The sequence below is a fragment of the Pteropus medius genome, unplaced genomic scaffold, assembly GCF_902729225.1.
Source record: "Pteropus medius unplaced genomic scaffold, Ma_sr-lr_union100, whole genome shotgun sequence".
Lineage (NCBI taxonomy): Eukaryota > Metazoa > Chordata > Mammalia > Chiroptera > Pteropodidae > Pteropus > Pteropus medius.
In genome coordinates, this window is record NW_024354500.1 from 3644000 (window position 1) to 3666630 (window position 22631).

A 22631-nucleotide genomic window follows, 5' to 3' on the forward strand; every position below is an offset into this window, starting at 1 on the left:
TGGGAAACATTTAGAACATTTAAATTTTAATAGTTTCTTTTGTCACAATTATTTGTTGTTTCTTGATCCCACTTAAAACATAAAACAGTGAACTTATATTTCTTGCAGTATAGCAGACTTAGTATTCTGAAAGACTCTCTAGTGTGAATAATTCCAGATTGAAAAAAGAGCTAAGAAAAATCATTTGGATTTCTGCACATATGAAAAAAGATAAAATCAGATAGTCTGGAAAGTGAGCACATGCAGGAATGGCTTTCACTAGGAAGATTCTGCAGATATTTCCTACATGTGGTAGAAAATAGTTGGCTGGAAGAATTAACTTGCTGCCTACCTGAGGCAGTTCTTCTCTGCACTGTAAAGGGATGGGAGGGATAAACTACATGGATGAAAAGAATTGATGACAACATTATCAGTCAATACAAAGATATCTTCGAGCATCACTGGCATGGTAAATTATTAAATAAAAAAGTATATAGCACCTGCCATAGCAAAGCTAATGGTGCAGATCTTTAAAAAGAAGCAGCCTTAGGTGGTGGTATTTATACAGTCTGTACCTAGAGTGTTTCGTTTTGCCTTTAGAATGCATTGATTAGGTAGAAATGCCTTGATTGAAAGGAGCCTTTAACCTTCATAATGAATAGGCCTTACGTTGCTGCTCTAATGTTCTAAGTCTTCGGTTTATCTTTGTTTCTAGCAGTGTGACTCTAAATCAAGATTAAAAAGCAACTCAACATAAGGTAAAATAAAAAAGAGGTCATTTAATCACCCTGTTAGCTTTAAATGATTATTGATTCTTGAAGGTGATGTCTAATTCTGCCAGAAAATCCATTTCAGTAATGATTACTCCCTCAGTTTTATCTATGATACTGCAGGTTATTAAAAGTGGGAATCTCAAGGGAAGTATACAACTTTAAGCTGTTACTATCATATTCAATATATATTTTTTATCAGAACAAAGTTTCTAGCTCTGCTCTATAACCTACAACAGAATTAGAATAGTTCTTTATAAATATGTGCTTCACCACAAGTCTAATTAGTATATAGTCTTTTGCAAAACAGAAACACACTGAAATATCTGATAAATATCAAGCAGTGTAGAGCATATTGAACTTCTTATTGTTTCTTATTACCACATACACACGGAACGCAAGTATAATGCCTAGAAATTTGATACTATATTGCCATTAGTTCTCTCAAATTATTTCAGTCATGCCTGAAGTGCTATTAGAATCACAGACTTGCTAATATAGTGAATAGAAATTTCCAAATGCATTTCAAAAAGATAACTGCAGATAATACAGGTGTCTCTAAGATAGATAATGAGTGCAAGGATGACCTTTTACGTAGGGTTCGTTAAGGGTGAAGTGCCACCTAATCAAAAATTGGTTTCTTTGAGCATCTCTAAATTTGTAGTTGTTTAGTGAAATCAGACAGAATGAGAGAAGAGGACATCTATGAAACATAATCTAAAAAGTGCTATCCTGAGTCTAAATTTATTATTCAAACTTCTTCTGAACTGTAACCCAGAATAGACCCAATGAGTGACAGGGACCTCATGCACTGAATGCAGATAAGAAATATTTGAGAATAGAATTGTTACACATTTGGTAGCAAGGATAGGTTGAATACAAAGCATAGAGAATAGTCCAAGATAACTACCATATTTATGAAACAGGCGACTGGATGATATCTTCATGAGATCAAATATAACAGAAGGGGTAACTGGCAGGGAACATTATGAGCTCAGTTTTGAAGAAAATGAACACAAATTTGAAGTTTTAATGAGGCCACTGAAAATATGACTCTAATGTTCATAAAATAGGATTAGAAATTTGGAATCTAAGTTTATACGTCATTGTGATAGTGAATGGGCTGCTGAGGAAAAAAGTAATAAAAAAAGCTGTAAAAGAGTTATATAAAAGTTATTTTAGTTCCTTTTGAGTTGTGTTCTTAAACTACAAGCTATCAGATTTTGTTTAAGTCAGAGCTTAACCACATTAAGTGTGCTAAGTATGGGGCCCTTCAATTATATTAATAAAAAAAATACACATTATAAAATAAAATAAAATAAGATTTTAATCTAAATTTACAAAATACAGATGTTTTTACTCTAATTTGCACTAGAAAATGTTCATATGAAACTATCTGTATGCAAAAAATACTGTCAAATGTTGCTAGGTGTTTATTCATTTAATTTGCATAATCTTATGTCACTATGGTTACAGTCAAGAGAGACAGATAATAATAAAAATAAACAAGTAAAATATTATGTAAATAGTGTTATATGCAATGGAAAAAGAAGGAAGGTAGGGATATATGGATGTCACAATTTTAAATAGAGTGATCAATGACTGACTCAGTGAGAAAGAAACTTTTGAGATGGGAACATTTTGTTTTCATGTTAATGACATAAAAATGAAGTTGCAGTCAATATAATTCAGGTTTATCCAAATTATAAATCAATAAAATCTTTCTGACTATATTCAAACTTCAAATCTATTTTTTATTCCTCTACTGAAATTATAGAAAATATATTCTAAAAGATTATATATGTGTGTTTATGTATGCATGTATATATATGTATAGGCACAAATATATATGTATATTTATATGCATGTATATGTTAAAGTTATTTTATTTTAATCTTCACAAAGAAAAGGAAAGAGAAGACACAAATTACAAACATTAGAGATGAAATAGGGGAGAGCGCTATAGACACAGCAGACTTCAAAAAAATAATAAGATAATACTGTGAACAACTATACATACATTAATTTGAAAACTTAGATGAAATAGACCAATTTTTCAAAAATGCAAACTACTACATCTCATACAATATGAAAGAGAATTAAATAGCCCTATAATGATCAAGGATATTGAATTCATAATTTAAAACTGTCCAAATGGAAATGACAATCTCAGATGATTTCATTGGCAAATTCTACCAAACTTTAAAGAATTAATACCAATTCTATAAAATCTCTTTCACAAAATATATAAAAAACAACTCACAGAATTATTAGAAAAATCTTTGGGATCTAGAGCTAGGCAAAGCATACCTATATCTGATTTAAAAAACACAATCTATAAAATAAAAATAATTGCATTTTATCAAAATTAAAAACTTGCACTGTGTGAAAAGTTCTATTAAAAGGAATGAAAAAATAACCTACGTTCTGGAAGAAAATGTTTTCGAATCACCATCTGACAAAGAAGTTGTAGCTAGAATTTATAAAGGACTCTTAAAACACAACTATAAAGGAAAACAAAGAGAAACACCGATTAGAAAACAGAAAGACACAAACATTGCACCAAACAGAATATATAATTAGTGAATAAGCACATGAAAAAATGTTCAACATCTTTAACCATTAGAGAAATGCAAAATGAAACCACAAAATTTAACACTATACACCCACATGAGTGGCTTAACAAAAAAGTGACAACAAATGGTGGTAATTTTGCAGAAAACTGGACCACTCATACATTAACGGTATAAATGTAAAATGGTAAAGCCACTTTGGAAAGCAAAGTGGGAGTTTCTTTTAAAACCAAAGACGCAACCACCAAAAGATCCAGCAATTACACTCCTGAGTATTTATCCCAGAAAAACACCCCAAATTTGAACTAACCTAGTTCTTCACGAGGTGAATGGTGGCACATTCATACCATGAAATACTACACAGCAGTAAAAAGAATCAAACTGTTGATAGACATAAGAACCTAGAAGAATCTTCAAATAATTATTTTGAATGAAAAAAAAAATCGCAAAAGGTTACACACTATATTATTCTTATTATAAAACTATAAAACTACACAAATGACAAAACAATAGAAATGAAGAATAATTAGTGGATCTAGGAGTTAAGATGGGGTTGCGGTATGAGGGAAGTGGGTATGGTTATAAAAAGGTAGCATAAGGATCTTTATTGATTTGTGCATTTCTACTGGATTAATTTTTGAAAGTGTTTTATTAGAATGCCAATTTGAAAATTAATGTTACAAAATGTACAATAATTTCACTTTATACAATTGCGTGAGAGTAATTTACTTTTATATCCGCTACATTATTGCTATACAAAGTGAGTCAAAAATATGCCATGAGTATGGGAGTATTTTCTAAGTTGTGTTTAGGCATAGATGGCTTTCAGAAAATCAATTTAAAATCCTTAGCTTCCATATTGTGTCCCCTAAAATTTAAGGAACCATCTCAGGAGCTTGGAAAGAGAGTACATCCAAGTTCCTGGACTATCATGGGTCAGACTTGCAAATTTCCTGAAATGTGAAATCAGCCTCCAAGTCACACACTGATCCAATGGAAAGGGGTGAAAAAACTGACTGGCTTAGGGTGTTCTCCCCCTGAAAGATCAGTGGTTGATCATTAATCCATGCTGACCAAGGGGCAAACACTAGGCAACTAAGCTTAAAAATTAAAATAAGGAAAATAAACTGAGCATCAGAGGCTGGACACCTGGGGAGATTTAGATGTCACAGAATCAGTCCAGCGAATTCACTGAGCAAATAAACAAATGAACAACAAAAGCAATAACAACAAGCCCTGATGAATGAGAAATGAGAATCTAGAGTTGATACAATATACTACTACATAAAATGTTCAGTTTTAAACAAAATATAGTGACATGCAAAGAAAAGGGAGAATGTGACCCATATACAAGAAAGAAGTAGACAATAAAGAATGCCTCGATGACTCAGATGTCAACTTAGCAGACAAAGATCTCAAAGCAGTTATTATATGTTATTCTTATAATAACATATAATAGAACCAAAGGAAACCATTTTAAAATAAAGGGAAGTCTCCTCAAATAGAGAATATTAATAGAGAGAGAAATTATTTAAAAGCACACACACAAAAATGAAAATTCTAAATTTGAAAAGTATAATGAGTAAAATGAAAATTTCACCGAGGAATCAACAGATGTAAGAAGGCAGAGGAAATAATCAAATCAATAACCTTGAAGATAGATCAATAAAGTTTTTACAGTCTGAAAAAAAGAGAATAAAGAGAATAAAACAGAGCCTAAGAGAAATATGAAAACACCATCAAGTACATAAATATATAGTATCAGATGGAGAAAAGAGAGAATTGGGAACAAAAATATTTCAAAAAATAATGGCTGAAAACTTCTCAAATTTGCCCCTTTCCAGTATATCAATCTATATATCTAAGAAGCTCAAAAAACTTCAAACAGGATTTTAATAAAATGACCCATATACAGACATATCATAATTAATTTGTCAAAAGCCAAAGAAAGAGATTACTTGCAAGAAGCAAGACACATATAATTTAATAACCAAAAAGCATTCACAATAAGATTATAAGGTACTTCTCATAACTTCTCATCAGAAAAAAAATGAAGCCTAGAAGCCTAGGATAGAACCTAGAATGAGATGTTAAAAAATGTTATTAAAGAATCCTCTCTCCAACAAAATGCTTCTTCAAAAATGATGAGTAAATAAGGCCATTCCTAGATCAACAAAACCTGAGAATTTTTTGTGAGCAGATCTATCTTACAAGAAATACTAAAAGAAGTTCTTCAAGGTAAAAGGAAGTGACCCCAAACATTAATTCTAATCTACATGAATAAAATGGAATGCAGGAAGAGGTTATTATGTTGGTAATTATAAAAGATAGTATAATAATATTTTTTTCTGTTCTCTTGTGGGAATATAAAATCATAAAGTCATTTTATAATTTGGCAGTTTCTCAAAATGTTAAAAATAATATTACCATATGATCCAGCAGTTCCTATTCTACATATCTATCCAAAAGAAACAAAAGTAAAAGTATATGTAAAGATTTGTATATAAATATTCCAAGTAGCATTATTTATGAAACCCAAAGAATGGAAAAGAAACAATTATCAAAAAATAAATGGACAAAATACCGTATATCCACATAATAGGATATTGTTTTAAAAAACAACAAATTGCTGATATATACTACAATGTGGATGAACCTCAAAAACATTAGGCTAAATGAAAATTACCAGACACAAGATAATATATATTATATTTCATTTATATAAAATATTTAGAAAAGGCATCTACATAGAAACAGAAAGTAGGTCAATGATCATCTAGAAATAGTGGGAAGGGATGAGAAGTGACTTCTAATAGATTCTAGGTTAATTTTTTTGGTGCTGGGAATGTTTTAAATTTGGACAATGCTGATTGTTTATCACTTTGTAAATACATTAGAAAGCACTGAATTGTGAAAATTGAATACTGATAACGGATGGTTTTTATGATAGAAATATACTTTAATAAAGCTGTTTCAAAAAAACATTAAAATGAAAAAAAATTCAGTTTACAAAAATATGTGGAAATAATCCAAGGACTAAACTCTTATGAAAGATGAATTAAGATAGCTACTGTGAATTGAACTTTGGGTTTAGCAATTTACTCTTTATCTTTGTAGTATAATTTCAAGGCGACATGCAACTATATTGTCTTTTTGGTTTTGTTTGTTTGTTTGTTTTAATTTATCTTGCTTCTTTCCAGAAGTATACCCTTTGAATTTGGAGACTTACATTCTTAAGCACTGAAAAAAAAAATCTTCATTATTTGTTTAATAACATCTCCTCTCTGCAGTCTGTGATCTTTCCCACTTGAACACTGGATACTCCATTCTTGCTCCAAACATCAAATACTTGATCTTATTTACTCTGTCTTTTGTGCTTTTGTGTTATCGAGTTTTATTTGCAGTTCTATATAGATTTCAAGAGATTTATCTTGTCTTCTTTTTCTTTCTTAACTAAAAGACCCTAATCCTATTTATGAATGAAATATTTTCTTACATTTTTTTCTGAAGATACCAAGTATAAATTTCTAAACATAATTCTCTTTTGAGCTTTATTTTTCTATTATTTTTCTGGGATCATTTTGTTTTATTTTGCTTTGCTTTTTGGATTCTTTCCCTTTTTGACATTTTCCACTAATATCTCATGAAATACGACTGTATGTTCATATTTAAGAGAAGACTCCAAAAATCTGATTGCGAGCATTGAATCCATAGGTTAATCTTCTCTGATTGCAGACTCTGAGTTGATTTCTTGGGTAACTGATTGTTAGGTTGGAAACTCTAAATTGTCAAAATATGGTGGCCATTTCACTGGGGTCATTTAATCTATCTGACGTTGGTAGGGAGAGCTATTGGGCTGGAAGTTTCCTGTTTTGAAGGCAGCAAGCTTTCATCACTTTGTTATCCACATACACAGATATTTACTGATCTGCTGTCACTAATTCTATGTTAAAAAAAAAAAGAATCATACAATATGTGCATTTTATTTTTTGATCTGCTATATTTCACTTATAATTATTTTGATATTCATTTATGTTATAGCACATGTGAATAATCTAATCCTTTTTATCATTGTATCAATAGTTCATCTATTTTATTTATCCATTAGATGAGTGGGTCACAATTTGCTTATCCCTTCACTTATTAGTGGGCATTTATGCTATTTTTCCAGCTTGGCTATTACAAATAAAGCTGCTAAACATATCATCTACAAGTCTTTTTATGGACAAATACTGTTTCTTCTCTTGGGTAAATATCTCGGATTGGAATGGCTAGATCATGTGGTAGATGTTATGTCTTCCAAAGTGGTTGTATCATTTTACATTTTCACTAACAGTTTATGAGAATCTAGTTCCTTTGCATCTGGTCCAACACTTTGTAGTTAGTTTTTAATTTTGCTTTCCAACAGATATGTAGTTATATCTCACTGTGTTTTAATTTGCATTTTCCTAATGACTAATGATGTTTAGCTTCTTTTCATGTGAATATTTACCCTTTGTCTCCATGATGAAGTATCTGTTCAAATATTTTACTTTTTTTTTAATTGGGTTGATTATTTTTCTATTATTTTGTTTTAAGAATTCATTATATATCTGAATTCAAATGACTTATCACACATAAAACTTGCATATATTTTTCTCCTGGTACATAGCTTGTCTTTGCATTCTCTTAACAGTGTTTTTAATGAGCAATAGTTTTTCATTTGATGAATTCCAATTAGTCAATTTGTTTATTTATGAACTGTACTTTTAGTGTTTTATCTAAGAAATCTGATGTTCTGTCCTTTCTAAAATTATATTTGCTGTCCGTCTTTTATGCCAAAATATGTAAAGGACCTGGATTTTTACCCTACTTGTAAACTAAAAACTTGATTAGCCATAGTTTTATACTCTGGCAGAAGAGACCCCTGGATCAGAAACAAAAGACTTTATTATTCATGGGTCAGCCAGCAAAAAGAGCTTCAGTTGTTTTTGCCATCTTGGCTCTAGATGTGTAATGTGGAGGTGAGCTCAGTAGGACACACTAGACATAGAGTCATTTTGTGCAGTTGAGAAACTTCAAGTTTGTGAAACCTATCTTTTTAAAGGAATCTCTACTCATGTTTCTCTTCACTTCTCTATAGCCTGAAAACTCTCTCAAAGCAGTAAACTTGGGTAATTATTGGGTTCAACTTACTTGTTCAACTTGATTCCTGTTTCTCAAAAATCGATGTCCTTTATTGTCAAAAATTCAATTTCTTAGAAACTGTTATTTAATATATTTTGTTGACTTTTGATTGTTTTTTCTTTCTTTCTGATTTTCTATCTTGGCCATAAGCGTAGAGTACTCTTTCAAAGAGTGTGGTTATATATTCAAAGTGAGATCAGATAGCCTAGGCATGTGTGTGTGTGTGTGTGTGTGTGTGTATTATGGTAACCAGAAACCCCAATTTGCCTAGGAACAAAACCCAGGACAGTAACAGACAAACAGGGAGAGTTGGTCATTCCAGATTGTGTATATGCGTGTGCATGTGTTTGTGGAGTTTCAGCTACTTTTAGTGAGTCCCATTAAGAGGAATAATGTACATATACATAACTTTTGTGCACTAAAAATTTAAAAAAACTTGTCAATAACTTGTCTTTCTTTAATTCACTCAAATTTACCGAATATGTAATAAGTGAGAGTAATAAGATTGGAACTTTCATGTCTGTTTCCCCTCATAGCCTGAACATTTTAAATGAGCTGAGTAAATTGCAATAGAAGCTTCTTTGACCTGTCTGATTCATACAGACTCTTTCTAAATGATGGTAAACAAGCTTTGCTGTCATAAATTTGGTCAAATCATTTATCTGTAACCATGCTGATCAAAAGACCCAAGTTTTTAGTCTAAATTTAATCATTTTCTTGAGAATTTTTTTGTTAGAAAGTACAATAAGCATATAATGCAAAACTATAAAAGCCTATTTTATTTTTCAAGTTTTATCAGAGCAATGTAAACTCTCATGTGACTAAGAGATGTTAGATGTAATTTAAAATGATCATTGTAGAATATTTCATAATTTATAGAGAATCATAAAACACCATTCCCTATATTTAAGGTAGATTTCACAGTTGTAATAAATCAGAATACTATTGTTTGTTCATGTCAGATCCTACTGTACTTTACATTTCTAGTGTATTTCATAAAAATTGCTATTGACCCTACAGAGAAAGAAAAAAGTCTCAGCTAACAAAATGGATGTTTAAGATCGGTTAATGTTAACCGACACCATGGTATATGATTAAGAGGAACAATATCAAGTACCTGAATCAACGTTGGCAGATCATTTCACCTTGTCTGTTAATTCACTGCCACCCTTCATCTTCATTTTGTTAATCCCTGTCTAGCTCAATTTGAAGCTGTGGATCCATTGTAGTGATGAGACATTTCATACTTTATTAACAATTCCACTAACACACCTTGCTAATCTCCCTGTTTTGGTAGGAAACTATTTAAACATTAATAAGTATTGCATACACTGGAATTCAAAAAAATTACTTGCCATAATGTATTTTTTCATATTCTTTTTTATATAAATGCCAAGTATTTCACAATTTTTGCTGCCCTAATTAGAAGAGATGATAATTATGTCAGTCTTGTTTACAAATGTCCCACAATATTAAGATTATTGGAATTTTTTTATCTGCTCAACTCACCAAATTCATTAAATGTTATTGAAGATTTAAAAAAAAAGAAAGAAAGAAAAAATATTGACCATTAATGCTTGCAATGTTATCATCTCATTCAGTGGATTCTTACAATGAAGAAAGAAGTTTGAGATAGCGGAGGAGGAAAGAGGAGGCAAAACAAGAGAAAACATGGAATGGAATATGAGCGACTAATTTCCACTCCAATACAGCAAAGAACGCTTAAGTTAAATAACACCAATAACTATGCAATATTATTTTTCTACACTATAGTTAATGACTTGATTAGAAAAAGAGGCAGTGAGAACTAAAATGATGTACATATATCTAACTAAGGAAAGTTTATCTTGTTTATCTAGGGAACCCACTATTGCACCTGTATCCACTTGTTTGACACACAGGTGTTACACTCTGCATTTACAACACTGTCTGCCAGCCTGAAGACTCTTTGTTGTGAAGAGGGTAAGGAACTGTGATTATAGGCACATAAAATGGATCTAAACCGTTCCCTAATCCTCCTTGCTTCCATCTGTTTAGTTGCTTCTTCTCAGGTGCAATTTAGGCAGGCAGATGTGCAGTCTGGGAATCCTTCCAATTTCATTTTATTTACTCCTTTTTTTTTTTAAAGAAAGAGGAGTATTCAATACTGTCTTTAGAAAACAATTCCTTCTTCTAGTGTACCCTCCAATCTGTGGTTATTCTCTTTTCATAATGTGGAAGGAGTATGGATCCTGAGACTTTGACATTGGTTCTCCATTTCCTCTGCCTCTTTTGTCACATCAGACAATGCTGTTCTCTGGCAGCAGTCTCTACATATTTACTCCAGTGAAACTTCTTCAGTTATTACTGTGTGTCTCTGGCTGATGGCAAAACACTAGAGGAAACCTACATAAAATTTCCTGTACTACTTTCCTTCTGCTAACTCAACTGTGAAGGCAGCCAAATCCTTTCCATAACTGAGGACATAGTAAGGTTCCAGGGAATTTTTAGTAAGCAAACACAACTGGATATCCAGAAGATTTAGGAAACAGAACAGCCAATCATTGAAATCCTCATTATGGGAACAGATAAGAAAGAGTGGCGACAATGGAACTCTTAAGTTGACCTGTGGTATTAGTCAAAATAGGCTTGTTTATGCTTTGGTGACTAAATTAATACTGAGATCCCGGCTACTCAGAAAGACAAATGCTTCAGCCCAGAACAATGCATATGTCCTTACAATGAACTGGCCAGATAGGTCACATGACACCATTTAACAGCAAGTTGGAAACAAAAGTGTAATTTTTATGGAAGGAGAGATGAACCAAATATGAACAAATGTTAATAGTCTCCACCACACTGACTACATTATTGACTACTAATCTATGAATTGGTTGATTCTTTCACTTCTCTACTGTTTCCCGTTAGGCATGGGGTCTTGTGAAGCAAAAACAGTTCATATTTTCCTTATTTTTTATATGTACCCCACTCACAATTACACACATTTCTTACTTGCTAGAATATTCAGTGAGTCTCATAGGTATTGTACCTTCACCTAAAAAACAACACAACAAAAACAAAAAACAAAAAAACATTCAGGTGTTTATAAAAAGTGGGCAACTATTGTCACCTTAGTTATGAAATACTTAGTTTTATTTTCAAAGGGTATAACCATCACTGACTTAGTGATGCCTGACTTACTGAAAATGATGCTAGGGCCATGTTTGGAGAGGTCAATTGGATTCAGGAAAATGTGGTGGCAGATGGTGACATAGTGTGTGGGAGATAGAGTGGTGTGAGGGAGAATACACAAATAGAAATAAAAAGATTAACTACAGGTGACAGCTGCTGGTGAGGGAATTAACAGATTTTTTTTTCTGGTGTCCAAGACTTTCACCACAGTTGTTTTAGAATTAGAAAATGTGAAACCAGTGTTGGCACTTCTGATCTGTTCTGGCACTACCCGGAGGCCTTGCATCACTATCATCAATATAATAAGCCAAAAATTGATCCTTTGAAATAATTAACAATACTAAAGAACTACTGACAACAAAGTACTCTTGTCCCTTTGCTCTCATCTTACTGAATAATTAATGAAGAAAAACCACATGTGTTCACAGGAAGGAAGCAAATGCTGAAAGTTTTATGTTGCATTAATTGTATTAAATCATTGTTATAATAATCTATTATTATAAATACTATAAAAGATCTTGCCATGATTCAAAATTGAATCCTTTAATAGCATCCCTACTATTCATAAATCATCTTAGGATAGTGCCTAGCACAAAGCAGGCATAAGCGTTTGTTAAAAATACGAATTAAAAAATATATTTTAATATATGCAATATATTATATATAGATATATTTGTTCATTAAGTCAGCATTATCTTTCTTACATCACAAGTGACTATATAAGCTTCCACCAGGTCAAATTCAAACAGAATTTTTCATGTTTTTAATGGTGAAGTTCTAAAAATTTTGGAAAAGAATTTGGGTAAACAAGATTACATGAGATAAAAAGACTTTAAAAGTAGAGAAAGGCAAGTAACACCTCCTAGAAGAAAAGCAGAAATGGAATATAAACAGACTAAGACGTCAATGATAGTTCTAAAGATTTAAGGATTTATGTTCCCTCATCTACCTTACCTCCTTTTTTTAAAAAAAAAAAAAATTTCCCTTATGTGATGTCGGGGTCTCTAATAGAGAATAAGTTAAGTGGAAAGCTTTTAAAAAAAATTTATTAAAAAAGAGAAATAAAGAGATGTGGCTTAAATAACTGATGAGAGAATATTTATTGACAAAAAAGATGTTTATTTCCTGGAAAATAAAAATTCCTGGCTACTTTCACCACTCGGTAAAAGCCTTGGCATATTGGGAAGCTTAGCCAATGAAAATAGAAAAACTGTACAAAGTGAGAGGGATTGTATGTGAGGCGATCATGTTTTGTAGATTGAGGGCCCCCAGAAATCTCAGTGTTGCTTTATATTCTTATACTAGGTGTCGTTTCAAGTGATAATGGCATTTTTATTTGAGTCTCAGTAACTTTGAAGAAAAGTACTTTCACCCTAGGACACCAGGAAAAGAGAACAAACATCCAGCTCTATATTCTGATGTTAATTACAATAAATTAGGGTGACTCATAAAAAGTTGCGTGGATAGAAGTGCTTGAGATCAATATCTTCAGTGACCATATCATATCTTGGAGGCAATCTAAATGCTACAGAGGGTGGGTGGACTAGAGAGGTGTAAATATATATTTAATTCTTCAATATAATATTCATATCGTTTTTCGGTAAACTTATTTATTTATTTACTTTTAATGCCTACAGCACCTAGCCTTCCTAGGTGGTTTCCCATCCAAGTACTAACCAGGCCTGACCCTGCTTAGCTTCCAACATCGGACGGGATCAGGCTTGTTCAGGGGGGGCATGGCTTTAGACTCAGTAAACAATTTAATAGTCTATGTCTGCTTTGTACAGTAAGGTATACACTGGACAGGAAATGGGCCTTCAATACAGTAGGTGTCCATATTTCAGCAATATTTTTCTTAAAAATGTTATGACCTCAACTATTACTTTTGTAATCATGGCACTTAAAATCATTACAATCTCTTTTATGTTTTTTTTTTTTTTTTTAATTTTCCACAGATAGTCCCTTGGATTATTGTGTTTTACAAGAAGTTAATGTGGCAGAGTACCACTGAGTACACTACAGCAATAAAGTCAAAACTTTTCCTTAATAACTGAGATATTAAATATTCACTCCTCGGAAAGGATGAGCTTATACCCGAGTTTTTAAAGATTAATCATATTTTAGAGAAATAGTTTTTAAGTAAACACAGAGAAGCAACAGTTGTCATATACACAGCTTTTCCAACCTCTCAAAGTTAGGTTACCCTGTTTCACAATCTCACTTCCTATGTGTTTTATAATTGCAGTTACCACTATAATGATGAAATAATCATTGAAAATATCTGTGCAGCATCTAGTACTCTCACTAGATTGTAGGCTCCATTGGGTATTTCCACCTTGTTTATCACTCTATTCTTATTGCCTAGCATAGTGTTTAATTTTTCACATTTCACATAAGGCATAATAATCTATCTTTTATTAGAAAATAGCATAGAGTTGTAATGAAGAGCGTTGGTTCCAGAATCAGAGAAACTTAGCTTGTATCTTAGCTATGGCAATTATTAATTATATGAACTTCAAAAATTCACTAGAATACCCAGTAAAAATTTTATTCCAAACATTATATTTTTTCATTCCAGAATTTTAACTTTTACTTTCTGTTTCTGTTTTATGTTTCATATATTCTACTTGTAGAGATCCTAGTCTGTTATTCCAATATATGTGTTATTTCAGACTTGTCCACTGATTTTGTTTTCTCTTGAGAATGGATCATGTTTTTCATATATATATATATATATGTATGTGCGTGTGTGTGTGTGTGTGTGTGTGTATATATGTGTGTTTGTATATATATACATATATATGTATACACACACACACACACACACACGCACACACATATATCAGTTGTCTAGAGATTTTGGTATATATCCTGTAAACTAAATTATACATTTTATAGATTCCAGGTCATGTTATATTTCTCTGAGAGGTGTTAAGATTTTGCTGGCTTATTTGTTTTAACAGACAGTTACCTTGGCTGAATTCAAATTCCAAGCTCTATCTTGTAAGTTGTGTGCCACCATTGGAATCGATGTTCAGTTATTTATAATTAGCTAGACTGCTTAGAGTCTGCCCCATGCATTTCTAGAACAGAGATCAGCTAGAGAGCTGGGGAAAGTTTTCATGCAGAATTTGAAGCCACTTCCTTTTGGCTTTATATAAATACATACTTTAATTTATTTATTTTAATTAGTTTCAAGTATACAGTACATTGGTTAGACATCTATATAGTTCGTAAAACGATTCCCCCAATTGTTCCCTCTCTCCCCTGACCCTCCACCTAGCCAATGCATTAATGCTAATTGCATTCTCTGTGCAATTAGCACCGTGACCATCCATCAGCTACTAATTTGTACTTCTTTAACTCTTCACTCCATTCTCCCAGCCCTGCAAAACACTCAGTCCATCACCAAATTGTCCACTATATTTGTGAGTCTGTTTTTAATTAGTTTGTTCTTTTTATTCCTTAGATTCCACATATATGTGAAATCATATAGTGTTTATATTTCTCTGTCTGACTTAAATATCTTTTAGGTCCATCAACACTATCTTTTTATCGATCCCCTTCCTTTTAGTCTGTGTGTGCCTTTTAATCTGAAGTGAGTATTTTGTATTTTTTTTTTCAAAGAAGTCTCTCAACATTTTCTGTAACACTGGCTTGGTGGTGATAAATTCCTTTAGCTTATTTTTGTCTGGGAAGCTCTTTATCTGTCCTGTAACTCTAAATGATAGCTTTGCTGGATAAAGTATCTTTGGTTGTAGATCCTGGGTCTTCATCCTGTCTAATATTTTTTGCCAAACCCTTCTGTCCTGCATAGTTTCTTTTGAGAAATCAGCTGCCAGTCTATGGGTGTTCCCTTATAAGTAACTATCTGTTTTTTTCTTGTTGCTTTTGATATTCTTTTTTTGTATTTAACCTTTGGCATTTTAATTATGATGTGTCTTGGTGTGGGCCTCTTTGGGTCCTTGATTTTTGGAATTCTCTGAGCTTCCTGGGGTTTTATGTACATTTCCTTCACCAGGTTAGGGAAGTTTTCCATCATTATTTCTTCAAACAGTTGTTCAACATCTTGATTTTCTTCAGTTATGCCAATCGGATGAATATTTGGACCCTTAATAGTATCACATATGCTCCTTAAATTATTTTTATAACCTTGGCATCTTATTTCTTGCCATTCTGATTGCATATTCTTGGCTTTCTCTTATTTTAGATAGGGCATTTGATCCTTTTCTTTATTCACATTGTTTACTCCTGTTTATTCCATTTAATATACTTCTCATCTCAGCTAATGTGTTCTCCATTTCAGACTGGTTCCTTTTTATAATTTCCATTTCCATTTTTATGTTTTTATCTCTTTGTTGAAGTTCTCACTGAATTTATCTACACTTCCCAAAAGATCATTGAGCATCTTTATAACTAGTGTTTTGAACTCTGTATCTGTTTGATTACTTGACTCCATTATACCTGGATCTCTGTTCTGTTCTTTCATATTGTTTCTGCTTCTTTGTCTTCCCAATTGGGCTGCCTTTCTGTGTCTGTTACTATGTACTAAGCAAAGCTTCTAAGTCTCCCGGTCTTATTAGTGTGGATTTGTGAAGTAGGTGTCCAGTGGCACAGTCATGAGAGAGGTTCAGCTTCAGGCCAAATTTAGCCCAAGCTTCTGCTCCTCCAGGGCCACCTGTTAAAATTCAGCAAACAATCCTCAGATATTATGCTTATAGTTGCCTCAAAAGGCCACACCAGAAACCAAGGCCAGCTGCCTCCAGTGTGAGTTTAGGCACTGCTCAGCGAGGAGCATCTGACACACTGAGGATATACCTGGATGTGACTTAGGTCGGGCCCATTGTTCCCTTTCACTTTTTCCTTTGTACTATTTCAATCTGTATATCCCAGTTGCTGTGGTACCACTGATACATGTTCCTTAATTCCTAAAGCTCTTAAAATTGCCAGATCTACCCAAGTTCTAGCTGCCTTTCCTCAGTGCTGGCTGGAGATATTCTTTATGCAAACACTGATTAAACTAGAGAAGTCAGAGCCATTCCTTTTTTTCCCAGAAGTTGATTATTCTTTAGGCTTTGCTGATTTCTGGTCACACTTTAATCCCTTCCAGACACACCACACACACACACACACACACACACAAGCACACAAGCACACACATTACAGTTTATAATTGTTTATAATTGTAATCTTCAAGTTATTCTTCCATTACCAAAAGCCAAAACCCCCTTCCTAAACTATTTATTTTCCACATTTTTTTTTAAAAAAGCTGAATAGTAATCATAATATTTCAATAGTTTGTGGCAATTATTAATTGAGATGGTATGTATCAATAACAGCACAATGATAGGCATATTGAGTATTCAGTATGTGTTAATAGAAATTATAATAATTATATAACTCTTTGAGGATTGAATGTGGAAATATACAGCACTTTAAAATAGTGAAATATTATAGTCTCCAGATGAATTAATTTGATGATTATTTGGAAATGGAAAATATGTTAAATTTAAGATTATATCTCTAGTCTAGATAGTTAAATTAGTTTCTTCTGAGAATCAAACCCATTCAGATATTTGAAGTCAGTGTGCTGTATTGTGTCCTTAAAACAATTTCATTAAAGATTCCATGTACATCAACTATCGTGATATTTAAGCTAAATCCTTTGATATACTTGAGTAACAACCATCATCTCTATTTCTTCATATTAACAAAATTGAAGGCTAAATTTTAAGTGGAAGTTTATCAAAATTATATAAAATATTTAGGCTAGTCAATTGGAGAATTTGAATAGGCATTATAATCTCTCTACTTTCTATGTCACTTCCTCTCTATTATCTTTAATAGCAATTTCAGATTCTAGGAAGCAATATTATTTTATTTTTCTGCACCAAAGAAATGATGTTAGATGGATTTGTATGTCACATTTGCAAAGCATTTTCTATTTACAATGTAACTTAGTTCTTATAATGCTTTTGTAAAGAAGTCTTTCCGCCAGTGTTTTTCTTCCTTGTACTAATGGAGATTATCATTGTAGTCTCTCTGCGTTTTTATGTCACTGGGAATAATGAATACACATAACAAAACTACAAATTACATTTAATGGCATGCTTAAATGTGAAATAATTATTAGCTTTATAGTCATCTTGGCTCTAGTTACTGAATTTACCTTGAGAAAAATATAGAATATCTTTAGACAGAAATCATTTGGCAAGAAATTAGCAATGCTGATTTTTACACACCTAGCTTAGAATTAAAAATGAGAAGTTAAAAAAAAATAAAGGCGATTTCATCTTTTCTGTAGAAATATTCTGGGATGTACTGTCATTTTGAATTAATTTTGGGTATTTTATTCTTTACTTTTAAGACATTCTATTTTTTCTCTCTAGAAAATATGGGCTTGTTAGATAATACTTAAAAATATTTTAATAATTAAAAAAGGGTAAAGTATGTATATGCATGTATATGTGTGTAGAAATATATTACATATCATATAATTTCACATACTCACAAATGCACATTACATATAGAGACACTTATACCTTTGTCAATTCAGGCTTTTTTAACACGTCTCAATAATTACAGTAGACATGAAATTTTTATTCAAGATTTACAGCTTAACTAACTATAAGAATGTAATTGTAGAACCAAGGAGAGAGTAAAGGATTTAGGATGTTTGTGTAAGCTAGAGGGATAAAAATATTCTAGTATGTGTGTGAGCTTATGTGTGAATATGTGTTTGTCATAGGTAGACTTGGACTGAAACCCAAACTCTACCCTAAAGTAGCTTTGTGAATACAGTTCATTATGCACAAAATGAGGATATTAATGACTACCATGCAGGATCAGGTGATTAAAGAAGATAAATTATTTAAGTGCCTATTTCAGTGGCTATGAAATATAGTAGATATTCAATATATTCATTTTCTATCTAACCTAAGTTCAAGTTCCACTTTTGCTCAAAAGCTTTACCTGCTAGCCTTACTTCTCAGTGAGTACTGCAATGATAAATTTCCTTAATGCCCATGCCTAGTGCAGCACTTTATTAGCAGATGCTACCAAGTATTTCCAGTTACGTATTGATATTCATCTTGTATTTCTCAGTTGAGATCGTAAGACAGAGAAGAAATTATTGAGTACAAGAATGGTTCATTATACTTTAAATATACCAGCCATTCATTCATGAGTCACATGCGTAGTGAATATTTAATCAGTTTTTTACAGTACTGACCAAAGAGTATCATAAATTTGTACAAATATAAAATTTAGGAAAATCATAGAAACTATCTAGACCAGAGGTTTGCACATAGCTTTTATAAAGGTTCAGATAGTAATTATTTTAAGCTTGGCAGACCAGGTGGTCTTGCCATAACTATTCAACTCAACCACTGTGATGGAAAGCGGCCATAGACAATACATAAACAAATGGATGCAGCTGTGTTCAAATAAAACTTTATTTATAAAAATAGGCAATGAGCCACAGCTCGTCAACCCCTAATTTAATAGATCAATTTGCTCCTAAGGGATATAGACTCAGAAAAATATTTTTTCCCAAGGTGAAAACAGTCAAAAATAGCAGAATGAGAGCTAGATATACTTAGCCTCAATCTAGCTCTCTTTCAAGAAACAGCAAAGCCAAAAAAGCTAGTTGATTAAATGAGCAATGTTTTAGTATACAAATAACGTAAAATTCAAATCAATATAGTGAGTTTTTTTATGTCTTTGGAAATGACTTATTATAACTGTGTAGAACTAGAAATACCCAACTTGGCCTTTTGTTCATCATATCAACTGAATCGGAAATAGAATGTAAATTTAATCAATCACTTGTATTCTTCAATGCTTTTTACCATAATCATTAGAAAAACTGAGCCATGTGTAATTTATTTAAGAAGGTAGAATATAAATTCGAAATTTATGGGTTAAATCATAGTTCAGAACACAAGGGTGGGCTTTCTCTGTCCTTGTAGAATTTTCTAAAAGACACAGGTGCCCAGTTTCATTGAGCTTCTGAACAAGTGAAATCCATAAAAATAAGATTGTTTGCATTCACAGGAAATAACTGGAAATAGTCTATTCATATTGAAATAGACTCCTGACTAAGATTTCTGTGCCAGCATTAAAACCCCATTCTGGAATGATTTAAGCTGCCTCGTACTGCAAAAGGACAGGCTTTACCAGTCCTGCACAGTTATATTAACTCTGCTCTTACATTAAAGATCTTAAAAATTGTATTTACAGCACACTTTAAAATTAATTTTTTATTACGAGATTTGTTTTTTCTGAATTCTGTGAAAATATTTGCAATATTTTCTTAAAAATATCTGACTATATTTAGGCATATATGGATTTACTAAAATTTTTATATCTTATAATATTGCAAGATAAGATTGTTGGCTTTATCAACACCTTTTACACAATACCTTCTAGTGAACAAATCAAAGATAGAGTTTTTAAAAATCATAGAGCAAATATAAATGATAGTGGATTTCAATTTGTATTAATCTAAATTACATATATTTTCTTTAAAAACTGGTATCCATGTGCATTCATTATATTTGACCAGGCATAACAGAAGTCTAAATTGAGTTGTGTGTTAGGAGAGAGGATAATAGTCTTTAATAGTTAACAGCTCCTTCCTTTGCTGGGTCTATGATCTTGAGTGTATTATTTATCTCTATTTTTTTCCAATTTTCAGCTGGGGCTAATACAATAAGTTGTTTTTAAAGAGGAGGTTTTGTGTGATTCTACTATATGTAAGTGGCTTAGCATGGGACCTGGAACATTATACGTATTTAACAAACATTAAATACCATGGCTGTTATTAGTTCTGGGAGTCACCCTGCAAGAAGAACATAGACAAACCTGAGCCCATAACATATAACAAAAAGAGAAAAAAAGTCTGAGGAATCATGTGTCATTTCCCCCATTAAATCTTGTTATTTATTTATACAATAAATATGTACCAGTCTCTCTTTTAGGTATCTGTGATACACTGATGAAGAAAACAAAATTTTTACTCACAGAGACAAACAAACACAATAAAGAATTAAATGTATAGTATTTTAGAAGGTGATAAATATATATGTATATGTGTACATACATGTGTATGTATGTATATATGTGTTATGTATATGAAAAGGTAAAGTACAATAGAGGGTTTTACTGAGACTTGAGATGCTACAATATATATGGTAGGATGAACAGTAGAAAAAATGAATTTGGGACTGACTTATTGAGAAAGTGGCATTTGCAGAAACATTTAAAGAGGGTTAGAGACTTATCAAATTAGATATTTTGGGGCAAGTGCAGACCAGACAATACAGAGACTCTACAATGAGAATGTACCTAACATGTTCAAAGTTCAGCAGAGAATCCAATATGGTTGTAGAAAAATGAGTGAGGAGAGCAGTTAGGAACTAAGGTCGGAAAATAGGTATCAGATCACAAAGAAACTTGAGGTCATTGCATGATGTTGGTGTTTAATTAGAGAGATATGGAGTCATAGCAGGTTTTAGATCAGCATGATATAATCCAATTGTAGTTTAAAGAGTCAGTCTCATTGCTGTATTGATAAGAGATTGTACATGAGCAAGGAAAGAAAGAGGTAGACTGGTTAGGGGGCAATGACAGTGATACAGGCAAGAGATGACAGTGGTCAGACCAGGGGAAAGGTAGTTAGATTCTATATTAACATGGACTTTCTGATGGAATGAATGAGGAGAAAGGAGAGATAGAAACAAGTCAAGAATGACTTGACTTCAAATTTATTGACATGAGCAACTGGGAGGATGCCTTTGCTATAAAATGAGATGCAAAAAGCTGCTAGTAGAGACCGTTTTTAAGAGGGTCAGAGAGAATTCTCTTTAAGCCATGCTGATGTGAGATATGTAATAGATTTGCAAGTAAAAATATCAAGCAGGCAATGGATATAGGAGTCTGTAGGTCATAAAACACTGACTCATAAATAGTGTTTAAAAGCATAAGACTGAAAGAAATCATCAAAGAAGAGCAAAGATCAAGCATCAAATCTCACTATTAATAAGCTGAGACCAAAACAAACACAGGAAATTGAGACAAAGCATTCAGTGTAATTTGAGGAAAATCAAGATGCAGGAGTGTCCTGCCAGCCAAATAAATGAAGTGTATCAAGGAAAGAGTCAAATGTCATCAAGTGTCAAATAAGTAAATATCAAATATGACCACTGAAACTAGCAACATGCAGGCTCTTCATGGTCTGTAAAGGAGCAGTTGGAGGGGGTATATTTAAGAGTGAATATAATAAGCAATCGAGAGAGAGAAATTGAAGATTGCAAATGTAGACAATACCTTTAAAGAGTTTTCTGTAAATAAGATAAATAGGTAGTGGTTGGTGAAAGAAATAGGGTAAACAGCATCCTTTTCAACATTAGAGAAATGGCATTGTGTTCGTATGATGATGTGAATGAGATGGTGTACTGTGTTGAATGGAGTCCTCTCGCCAAATTCATGTTCACCCAGAACCTGTGAACATGACATTATTTGGTAATAGTGACTTTGCAAACACAATCAAGTTAAGAGAAGGTGGGCTCTAACCTAATGCCTATTTCCTTACAAAAAGAGAAAATTTTGGACACAGACGGCCATATGAAGATGGAGAAAGAGATTGGAGTGCTGCATCTACAAGCCAAGGACTCAGACACTGCCAGAAACTAGAAAAAGCAAGTAACAATTCTTCCCATAGAGCCTTCAGAGAGAGCCTGGCTCTGCTGTTATCCTGATTTCAGACATCTAAAATTTATAATTGTGATAGTAAACTTGTTGTTTTAAGCCACCCCGTTTGTGGAACTTTGTTACAGAAGCCCTAAGAAACTAATATAGAGAGCGAAGGTAGTTAATGAATGGGAAAACTGGTTATGAAGAGAAACCAGAATAGTTTATTAATAGTATAAGGCAGGAAGGCAGCATACATGGGTAAAGATTCTGGGAAGTG

At 32.4% G+C, this 22631-nt stretch overlaps 1 pseudogene; it reads right to left on the bottom strand.

Moving 5' to 3' along the window:
- Nucleotides 1-13287: 13287 nt before the first annotated feature.
- LOC120595252 (uncharacterized) lies at nucleotides 13288-13407 on the bottom strand (annotated as a pseudogene).
- Between the last annotated feature and the right edge of the window lie 9224 nt (nucleotides 13408-22631).